The following is an 11,467-nucleotide window of genomic DNA, read 5'->3' on the forward strand; positions in this document are numbered from 1 at the left end:
GAGGGTTCCTTGAGGAATGGTGAACAGCCTGGAGAATGAACGTGAGAAGGAGCTTTGTGTTTTGGAGTCTGGACTGGAACCAAAGCAGACAGCTTGCAAATGGAGGACAGGGAGATAAAGAAAGGGAAAGAGAGGGGCTGCTCCAATGGGGGGCGGCTGCGGCTTCCCCTCGCGCCTGGAAGGGGGGCAGACCCCTGGGAACCGCAGCAGAAGTGAGACGCCCCCCCCCCCCAGGCCCCTGTCTTCCTTTCTCTCTGCCTCAGAGGAGAGCCAAACGTGTGTAATGGCTTCTCCTCTCCAGAAACCGTTGTCCTCCTCCACTAGGCGCTTCTGAACCTCCAGCCTGGAGACAGCTCCTCAGCTGCTCCTCAACCTGCGCCGCCCCCCCACCCGGCGCGCGCGCCCCCCACCCTGCTCCTCGCCTCTTTCCTCGCCCACAGCGGCGACAGTGGCCACCCCCCGACACATCCCAACCCCGCATCCCAACTTCAGGGAGAGAGAGAGAGAGAGAGAGAGAGAGAGAGAGAGAGAGAGAGAGAGAGAGAGAGAGAGAGAGAGAGAGAGAGAGAGAGACAGCGAGCCAGAGCCAAATACCTGAGGAAGAGGGGGTGCCAATCCGCACGGCTTTGCCATCGGGTGGGGGACAGGCAGATAGAGGGGGTAAAGGAAGGAGAGGGACAGAGAGAAGAAAGAGGTCAACCCGCTCGGGTCGGGCCGCTCGCTCCGAGTGCTCGCTCCCCTGACCCTCGCTCGCTCCCTTCTGGCTCGGGCACAGGTCCCCTGCCTCCCGCCCTCCGCCCCCTTCTCCGTCCCTACTCCTGTCCCCACGCTCGGAGCATCCGTCCTAAGCCTCCAGCTCTCTTCTCACTCATCTTTCATTTTCTCTTCTCTTCACAGAACTACACGAAATTAATTAAGCGCTCGCTCGCCCGCTCGCTCGCCCCCCCCCCCTCGCAGAAGGAGCAGCCAGCAGGAAAAGCACAGCCACCTCCACCTTCTCCTTCTCTTCCTCCTCCTCTTCCTCCCTCGCTTCTCCTCCTCCTCCTCTTCCTCCTCCCCCTCCTGCTCTCCCTCCTCCCCCTCCTCCTCTTTCTAGCTTCTCCTCTTCCAACAGCCAGTCCATGCATGCAGGGAACTCCCGGTGCTCCCCGCTCCGCCAACCCTCCTCGGCCGAATGAATGAGCGCGTCGGTGCCTCCACCGCCCCGCGCTCTCCTCCCCGGCGCACTCAGACCACCCGGAGGTGGTGGTTAATTGCAGTAACTTACAGAAGAAGCGTCCCGGCGCCGGGAGGTGCTTCGGGTTCTCCAGCCCCACCGCCTCCTTATCCTCTTTCTCTTTCTCCTCTTCCTGCTTGGGTTATTGTTGTGGAAGTTGTTTAGGAGTCTCATGTGCTTCTGCCGGGTCTCAGCAATGGAGGATCGCCATCTTCCCTGCCTTCCTCGGCTCCTCAGACTCGCTGCAGCGGCAGATGACCTGAGATATCCGTCTCTCTCTCCCTCTCCCTCTCTCCCTCCCTCCCTCTCCCTCTCACTCTCTCCCCTCTCTCTGCTCTTCTCTCTCCTCTCCTCCCTCTCCCTCGCGCGCTCTCTCCCTCCCTCTGAGTCTCTCTCTGAATAATGAGCAACCAGAGGGAGAGAGAAAGCAAGACAGAAAGAGAGAAGGAAGACAATCTTCTGCCACACAAAACGCCGGAGCACCAGGGGGTGCGCGAAGCCTTTCTAATAACAACAACAACGTGCAGGAGTGAGGAAGGGGGAAAAAGAAAGAGATGGGAAAAGGGCTGGGGGGGTGGGGGACGGGACAGAATTATCCAGGAGCCAGAGAAGCGCAGGAGAAGCTGGAGGAGATGCTGAGGTTCTGCTGCGGACCCCCCCCCCCCCCCGTGAACCCCAGAAGGAGGCAAGGTGGTTGCAAAGTTAAGGCTGGGACATTGTCTTTGTCACTCAGAGCAACACAGAGCCAGGCCAGTGAGATGCAAGAGGAGGAGGTGGCGGCGGCGGCGGCGGCAGTGGAGAAGGAGGAGGTGGTGGAGGAGGAGGAAGAGGAGGAGAAGGAGGCAAAGGAGGAGGAGAAGGGGAAGAGGGAGATGAGATGAATAAAGACCTGCGGAGAAGGCGGTGCGAGGAGCGCGGCCGCCGGGGCTGAGGCGTGCGCGCTCGCGTCCCGGAGGCGCCCGGCCAGGGCGGCCGGCGGAGGAAGCCCCCAGTGTGGACCCTGCCCCGCTGCACATAGCGCTCCCACCATCAGCCCTGCCCGAGGCTCCTGGCCCCACAGGGTCCCTCACATGTATCCATCTAGAGGCCAATCTTTGGAAAGAACAGACGCGGGGAACTGGAGGTTGCAAGTCTAAACCCAGATCAACCACGTGGGGCTTTTTAATTCCTTTCCAGCTTGCGGTGTGAGTATTTCCAGTGAAAAGCTCAAGTTGTCCATTACTGGCACGAATTTTGAAGTCTTCCTCCCCGAAATAAAGGCTCATTGTACGTTTTATTTCTTTCTTATATAGGAAGGGGGAAAGGATGGGGGACGGAAACAACCCATCATTCTGAGTCTCGGAATCACCACTTTCTTTTCCTAACTTGTGAAATGTTTTGACGGCGCACCAAAGGGGGGGGGGGGTCTACTTAAATAACTTTACACCCTCCAGCCCCTTGTTGTTTGCTCTTCCTGATCATCTGAAGGCTTGGAAAGTAACAATCAGTGCTCCTAATGATAAGGTGTCATGGTGTTGAAGACAAGAGAGCCAAGATGAAGCTTTCACACCTTGAATTTTTATTTCGTGTAATTTCCCCCAAATGGTTCTGAACTATCTCTTCTGCAAAAGAGTGGGTTTCCATCCCCTCTCGCCAGGTCAAATGTCTCCTAAGGCTTTAATGTGAGGCAGGGAGGGGGGATTTAGGGGGACTACAGTATCAAAAAATCAATGCAGCAAGTCAGGAGCAATTGAAGTTCAAGGGCATGGGTTGGCTGTACCATTTCTATTTCTCAGATCTCGAGTTGGACATCAACAGCCTCGGGAGAGAGAAACACGCAGCGCGCGGGGCAGAGACCTTAATTAAAGTTTCTTTTGTCCGCGTCTGAATTGGGGGATGTTGCTGGATTCCTTTGCATTGAGGAGCGCGCATCCGGTGAAGGCGCGGTATCGAGAATCCTGGGCAAGACTGTTCTCTCCAGCACTCGCCCCCCGCCCCCCAACAGTCCGAGTGTGGGCATATATACCCGTAAATCAGTACAATAGAGGAGGAGGAGACGCGCAAACAGTTGGTTCCCATCGGATAGCGGGGTTTCATAAACAGGTCTAAACCCCTCGTTTTCTACGATTTTTCCGGATTGTATATTCCCGGGCAGAATCTCGCACCCTGAGGCAAGATTTCACCCCCTTCCAGTCAACACTTCCTGCCCTTTTCTCCTCCCACTCACATTGAAAAGCTCGGGAGCCCTAAAAGGGTGTTGATGGCGGGGGTGATAAATAAATAAATAAATGACACTAGGCGTGCGGTGGAGAAGAAAGGGGGGAGGAGGGAGAGGGAAGAGAAAAAGTAGGGAGAGGGGAACAAGGTGGAGAAAAGACACGAGCGAAAGGGAAACGGGAATCAAAGACAGAGGAGTGAAAGAAGAAAGGACAGGAAGACGGTGAGGTTGCTCTGCACTGGAAAGACCCTGGCTTTGTGCAGAACTGGAAGGATTCCCCCTTCCAGGTGCCCCTAGGGACCTGGGAAGTTCTTCTGGCCCAAGCTCCTCCCCACCGGGACCCCAGGGGTGTCTGAGAGCCGGCCGCTGCTCCCCCATAAATTCCTCGTGGCAACCAGAGGAAGCGCGCCAGGTCTCCGCCGTCCCCTCAGTGTTCCGGCTGATAATTTACCTCTTTGTCTTTAATAAAAAGCTGACTTTTCTTGTCAAGCTCTGCACCGGGAAAATAACAATCGTATTTCAGGTTGAAAGCTCCTATTACTGCTGGGTGTTCGCAGGCTGCGATAAAAATCTTCATCGACGTGAAGGTACCTCTTCTGGGTTGGCTTGGGTCAGAAGTGCTAAAATAGGGGCCGCCCTTCCCCGAGGCGTAGGGAACCAGGCGGTGGGGAGGGAGGAAGACGCGACGAGGTCAGAGGAGACCTTGAGTTTCCAGGCTCCTGGGGCACCAAAGGGCTTTCCGCAGTCGGGGAATGAGCCCTGGGGAGGAGCCTTTCGCTAGAACGCGAGCGCGCCCCAGCACGCCTCCGACCTCGTAAACCCACTTGGCAAAGACCGGGGAAGCCGCTGGCGGATCGACTGCGGTGAACTCAAGAAATTAACCTGCGCTACAATTAAACGGGCTGCCGCCCTTTCAGACTCACCTCGAGCGACCGAGACTGAGAGAGCTCCCGAACCGGCCGCGGGAGGGCCTGGCTCCACCCTCCCGTCCCAGAAGAAGAGGACAAAAAGGGGAGAAGGACTTGGAGATGGCCCCGCCCTTCAAACGCTCCAATCCTTGGAAACCAGACCTCCGCTCCAAGCCTCCACGTCTAGAAGGGACAAAGACAGCGAGGAGATCCTGAGACTGATGTGGAGATGGTGGCTTTCCGGGGCTTCTGATGTGGGTGCCTTGGGGAAAAAGTGTAATTCACCTGAAATAGGGCTCCAAAGATGATCTTAGGACAAGTCAGTCTTCTGCTTTAGAAGCAAACTGACTTCCCAAAGCTGTGAAGCAAACTACTGCAAAACTCCCTCACACCCCTGCTTTTTTAAGGTGACAAGGCTAAAATTTCAATTGATGATGTCTCACACATTTTTGTAGACTTTTAGAAGTCAAAAGTGCTTTAACTCTCCAACTAAAATACGTGAAAGAAATTAAACACAAGGGGAGTAAAGGGTTTGGTTGCTGGGTTTTATTTGGGGCAGTTGTTCAAATGATAGGAAAGCAATTGGAAAAATGTGAGCTGGGACAGTGAAAGAAAGCACTGTGACTGAAAGTTTTAGTGAAAACCTTAATAAACTTGGCACTTAAGTAACTGTAATTATGCTTTGCCATTAGCAGGCCATTTAGATAAGCAAGAGAAAGTTCACACCTCCTGCTAATTCATTCCCAAAGAATATTCACAAAGATAATGCAAGCCTAGTTGGTGGGTTATCTTCTCCATCAGGAAAATTAGTGTTAAATTTTTAAATTAAAATGGAAAAGCTTGAGTTTTACATACAGCCAACAATGTGAAGGAATTCTCATAGAAACATGTTGACTCCTTGATATTTACCTTTCGTACCCTACCTATGTTATTATCCCCCAGAGTCAGATGGGATTTCAAAGCTTTATTAATGTTCCAGGGAATAAGAATATGTTGAAAGTCTGGACTTTCTTCTCCTTATCATGGGTGGCTGGCATACAGACTCTTCATAAAGAGAAATTATGGCTCATCAAAAGAGTGACTTTATGAGCATTAATAGAATAATAAATCTTGAATTTCAGTTCAAGAAACAGTGAAGTCCTATAAGCAGAGTGACCCATGCAAATATGATCCACTTACTTGCCTAACACTAGCAGGAGAGGGATAATCTATAAATCATTTTGGTTATTAAAGCCTCAAGGAACTAAGGCACCCAAATCTCTTAAAGAAAAGTGTTTATAGAGAGAAAGGACTTCTACTAGACCTGCAGGAAGGACTCATGGGAAAAAATGAAGAGTTGATAAAGATTCCATTTAAAAGATTTTCAACTGAAACAGCAGTGCATAGATGTTCTGATGACAGGATTTTAATATTTACGGTCCATAGTATAAAAAAGGAAAATTCTCTCTGCTTCCTGAAAGCTATACCCCTTCCAAAAAAGTCTAGTTGATAGCTCCACTTCCTAAATTCCAGCCAGAAAACTGTTCCAGTTGATGCGTTTAGCAAAAACAAAGACCAGGTGAATACAGATTATGGCTTTCTCAGACGTCTTAATTATTCTACCTTTAAGCATTTACCCATATTGCTACATACCTCTTAACTTGCTGGGACTTTTCTGCCTATTAAAACTCTTTTTCTATGCAATTCAGTATAGTCCTTTCACTATTTGAGTTGTGATTTTCAATACGTTAGTTATGTTGAATTCTTGATACCTTTACTTTTGCTGAAAATTACTGTCTTTGAAAAGGTTTTCTGAAAATTTCAAATCAGATAATTATGGAACTCCCTCCAAATTTAAGACAGCAAAATCACTAGCACATCTTCTTTCTGATCTCATATAGAAAATTCAGTATATTTTCATAACCCATATTCAAACATATGTATCTGGTTGACTAACATCCATGCTTAGGGAGAAGGGACTAAAAGAAAAGGTCTAGATGATTCCTAGTCTTGAACAGCTCTCAAAGGAAGAGAAATTGTAATAATTTAAATTTACTCTCTATGTATAGTTATATATATATTTTTGAATACCAAAGAAGATATTTCAAACGTAATATTCTAAATTTCAAAAGGAAGTCTTGGTCCCATAAATGTAAGTTAAATTTGTGGTTCCATCAACATGAAACGCGTAATATTTAACTACTGAGTATTTATTCAGAATTTATAAAATGCTACCCTCAGAGCTGAATATTAGGGATACAAAGATGAATGAAAGAAGAGTCAAATCTTTGATGCATGATCTACTTCATGAACTAGCTTCAAAATCACATTTCTTGGTTACAGAATTTTAGTTTTTGTCTTACTCAAAAGCAATACAGGAATTTGGACTAGGAGAATCTGATTAATTTGAGCATTTTAGTCTCTACAGTACAGAAAAAATATTTTGTTAAAATAAATTTGTATAGTTCATATAAAGGTCAATATCTTGCCTTAACTCATAATTTAACATGAATTTCTTATTTAGAGACCTTTTTAAAATATAGACTGGTGATGAAACTGGGTAGTAGAGTACTTTCCTAGCATGTTCAAGTACCCAAGTTCTATCTCCAGCATAGAAAACATAAAATTTCTAAAAAAAAAAAAGAGCAATTTTAGATCAAGTATGGTTAGATTAATCAAAAATTTGAAGACACAACTGAATGAGTGCTCATTTCTAGAGGCACCCCTTCCAGCAGAAAGACCTGTATTTCAAAATGATGCTCAGAGAGAGGTGTCACTTGGTTAGAACACAGAACTTCAGAGGCTGTCAACTCTAGAATCTACATCTCTATGGCACTTGCCCCAAAGTTACTATTCTCATGCCACCTTCAAGATTCTTTTTCTTTGCTTTTGAGTTTTTTCCTTTGATATATCTCTATATTGCTATATATATATATATATATATATATATATATATATATATTTCTATATTGGGGATATATTTATATATATCCCCACCCAGTATTAGGGACTGAACACTGAGCTACATCCCTGGCCTTTTTAATAGTTTTATTTTGAGACTGGTTCTTTCTCTAAGTTGCCCAAACTGGGCTTGAACTTGGAATCCTTCTGCCTCAGCCTCCAGAGTGCTGGAATTATAGTCATGTGCCTTCATGAGTAGCTCATATATATATATATATATATATATATATATATATATATATGTATTTTAAATCAACTTGTAAAATTTTTAAATTCATCATAAGCAGTAAGACCTTTGAAATAACAGGTCTGATAGTCTCCCTTTCTCTCTCTGTCTCTCTCTCTATATATACATTTTTTGGTCATTTTATTAAACATTTTTGACTTTAAAAAATCTGATAGTATACATGCTGAACTGTTAGGTAAGGAGAGAGGTGGAAAAGAAATTGTTAGAATTTTGTATGTGTCCAAACATAAATCACTTTATAATTCAAAAATATATTTAAGAGAAAAAATTAAGTAGTCTAGTGGTAGCTAATGTATAGTAAGACATTCGTTATTTTTTGTAAGAATTAAAAATTAGCACAAACCTTTTTAACTCAATTACACAATATATACTTAAAATCCTAAGATCTTCACACTTCCATCTCTTTAATTCTTCTCTCTTAAATTTCCTGAGGAAGCAGTCAGAAATAGAGAAAAGATTTATGCAAGAAATGAATGAAGAGGTACAGTAAGTAATTGGATATGAGATTAAGAGAAGAGGAATGGTTAGGCAAAGAATTCATCTCCATTATGACATATTAGGGAGCTTCAAATTGTTTATGAGAATTTTGTAATTAAATAGAAAAATGGCCTATTGTTAGTTAAAAGATCATGATTTTTTTCATAATACATTCCCAAAAGCTCACCTTGAAAGGAAAAGAACCAGCCTGTCCATAGTAAATTGACTTCTCATTATAAAAATTAGAAATGTAAAACATACATAAACTACATGTAATATAGTTATACAATGATATATAAAAACATATGAATGTACATTATGTATATTTGCTATGCAGTCAAGCATTTTCTTTGAAATGAACTATCAATTATCTTTTTAACCATTAAAAATTTTTTAAATTAAAAGGATAAATGTTTGTATATGTGATAATAAATGTTTTAAAAAGTGTATTAATACTGCTAATAAAATAGTGTTATAAGAACAGTTTTTCACATAGGTATTTTGTTTTTCATGGGGATATTAGCATGAAGGTTTTAGTGGGTATTTTGAACTTATTTTATACAGGAAAAGGAATTTAGGACCAAAGAGACTGAATAAGTTAATATAAGATCTCCCAACAATAATGGTACATAGTCTAAACTCCAGGTCTCCTAATTTTTATTCCCACATTTTCAAATCCATAATTCTATTAAGTAAATTTCAAAAAGTTTACCATATATTGCCAAAACAAAATTGTTAATGGCCAATATGAAAAAATTCAGTTCCATCAATTATGCAAATGAAAGATAATACTCTTTTTACACATAAAAGTTAGCAGGAAATATATAATATACACATATATTTACATCTTCCAAGTGTTAATAGTATGTAAGCTGGTGTGGTGACACATACCTATAACCCCAGTACTCTGGGAAGCTGAGACAGGAGGATCTCAAGTTCAAGTTAAACCTGGGGAACTTAGCAATTTAGCTAGAATCTGTCTCAAAATAAATAGATAGATAAATATATAGATAGGGCTGAAGGCATAGCTCAGTGCAGAGGCCCTTGGTTCAATCTCTAGTATCACCTCACATACATACTATATATAATTCTCACTTGTTGAGGATATGGAAAAATAGACCCTATAATTCTCTAATGGTGGGGTTACGAACAGTTTCAATCTTTCTGGATATATTAAAAGTATTTAACCCTGAAATTTAACTTTTAGAAATTGACTTTAATAAATATTCATAGGGGAATGGGGAAAAAATAAGAACCAAGATATATCATGTAAAAGTACAAGTTCCTAATGATGAATGTAACTGTACTGTATACCTAAAACGTACCAATAAACTTAATGGGAAAAAAAGAAATATTCATGACTGTCATCTAAATTTTATGTAAAAATGGGGTTATTGTGCCATCAGTACCCTATAGCGAGTGATTGGTTTAAGAAATTATGTTCCTTTACATTATAGAAAGTAGTATAGCTATCAAACTCTTTAGGAAATACTAAATGACACTATAATATGTACATGATTTTTTGATAATGAAAAAAGATTTCAAAACAATATATAATATTGCCTATTTGTAACTGTGTATATAAACCTGTCTTTGAAAAACATCAGAAAAGTGTAAGTAATCAAAGTCTTAAGTGTAGTTTTTCTGAGTAATATCATTTTTAGGTGATGTAATCCTGGGACATATATACTAAATATATATATTTTATATATATTTATTTATTTCACTCTGGATTTTCAGATTTTTAAATCTTTCTTCAATGAAGTAGTCTCAATTACAGAAAGGAAAAATTTAGAATTTGCCAGTACAAAATTTCTCCTATACCATAAAGCCTGACCAGATTAAATGTTTATCTAATTTATAAAAGAAATTTTAAGTGTGAAGTTTTATTATCCTTATATTAACCACACAATTTGAATTTTTCTATACACTTGATTTCCCAAACAGCCTTAAGTCAGAGTTCAGCACATGCTGTCAGAGTAGACCTAGTACAGCACAGGCTATATTTTCGGTATCTGAAATGCACAGTAAGTTTATGTTTCAGTATCTTTCTAATCTTTACACTGAAAATTTGCTCATTTAAACAAGTTTAAAGTAGGCATTTATTTAGAATAAATAAGAGTATGTGTTTAGGAAAAAAAGGCAAGCCAGGTGGGGTGGCACACTCCTGTAATCCCATCACTCAGGAGGCTGAGGCAGGAGGATCATCACATGTTCGAGGCCAGCCTAGGCTACATCCTGAGTTCAGGGACAACTTGACTACAAACAAAGCAATAACTACTCCTTAATTTCTAGCTCCTATTTTTATTAGTGATGACCTTCCACACAGTTTTAATGCATGCTTTAATGGTTCCATGCATCATTTTCAATATCTGTAAAGATATCTTTCCATATCTGTAAAGAAGGAATATGTTAAAAACTTTAAAAATTGCTATGTGAGGATTACATGAAACGCTTTTAAGGAACAAGGGGCCTATAGGTGTAGCTCAACAATGTAGCACTTGCCTAGTCCCTAGGTTCAATCCCCAGCATCACCATAAAAAAAGATTAAGGAGAGAGGGCATGGAGCATGCAATTTTGTAACTGTAAACTAAGGTGCTCTATGTCCTTAAATCTTTACTGTGAGGCAGTATAGCTGGAACTCTAAATTTGGAATCAAGATAAGTATCTAATCCAGAGCACCAAAAGCAGAGTATGTACCTATGATAAAAAAGTATTTAAACAAATCAAAAGACCAATAATAATCGTTAAAAATGTTTAAACAAGCATAATTAATTATATCTAAATTTTTCCATTACTACTGTATTTATTTGCTGTCCATTCACTTTGTCATTTGTCAGACTCATTTTCAAACATGTGGCACTAGGGCAAAATATTTCTTCAAAGTGGAAAACAAAATCCTAAAATCAAGGAAATTTTGTTTACTGATATCTCAAATCTAAAAAAGTTGAATATACTTAGAAAAATCTATACTATGCAGGAATTGTTATAATAAATATAAGTAAATAAATTGCAACAAAGAGGGAACATTTTATTTCATTTTCCTGTGAATTGTATAGACCACCACTGTTCATTGATCTAGCTTCTGGTCAGCAGTGTTCTGCTACAGCACAATTTAAAAACCACTAATCTATCCCAGACAAGCAAAGGGCCTGGAGGACAAGTGATTGCCCAGGGTTATGTAGCAAGTTACTGAAGAAGCTAAGATCCAAACTTACTCCTTCCCTTCTGGTGGCTATTTACACTGCACCCAGTTTGCCTATTCTGGCAACAGAGATTTCTTGAGCTGGTATTGAACCAAAAGCTCAGTTATCATCTTTCCTACCTCTTTTCCTCTCTTCTTTTCTATCTTCTTCCCTCTCTAACCTTTCCTTTCCCCTTCTTTCCTTCCTTTCTTGCCACAGTTTCCAAGAAATGAGACCCTGTACTTTACATGATCAGTAATAATTAACAGTTTAATTTAAATTCTTTTGATGACTTTC

General features: G+C 42.0%; 1 protein-coding gene and 1 long non-coding RNA gene across 9 annotated transcripts in view; one reads left to right on the forward strand and one right to left on the reverse strand.

Annotated features, from left to right (window-relative positions):
• The window catches only part of Znf462 (zinc finger protein 462), a 160,789-nt gene extending 156,433 nt beyond the window's left edge, over nucleotides 1-4,356 (reverse strand). For 2 of the 8 annotated variants that reach the window (XM_004848173.4, XM_004848168.4), the window contains exon 1: nucleotides 1,268-1,504. The gene's annotated coding sequence lies outside the window, so the exon portion shown is untranslated. Of the gene's footprint in view, nucleotides 1-594; nucleotides 765-988; nucleotides 1,034-1,267; nucleotides 1,513-4,336 lie in introns of those variants that run through there. The other 6 variants (XM_087183599.1, XM_021261163.2, XM_021261166.2 and 3 more) reach the window with 6 other exon arrangements.
• LOC110350012 (uncharacterized) lies at nucleotides 1,563-2,490 on the forward strand. Its single transcript, XR_002396264.2, has 2 exons — nucleotides 1,563-1,745; nucleotides 1,950-2,490. It is a non-coding gene; the product is annotated as an uncharacterized LOC110350012 (long non-coding RNA).
• Nucleotides 4,357-11,467: the final 7,111 nt, after the last annotated feature.

This window comes from Heterocephalus glaber, unplaced genomic scaffold, assembly GCF_053883595.1.
Source record: "Heterocephalus glaber isolate CG9 unplaced genomic scaffold, H.glaber_assembly_v1.0 deba00001481, whole genome shotgun sequence".
NCBI classification, from domain to species: domain Eukaryota; kingdom Metazoa; phylum Chordata; class Mammalia; order Rodentia; family Bathyergidae; genus Heterocephalus; species Heterocephalus glaber.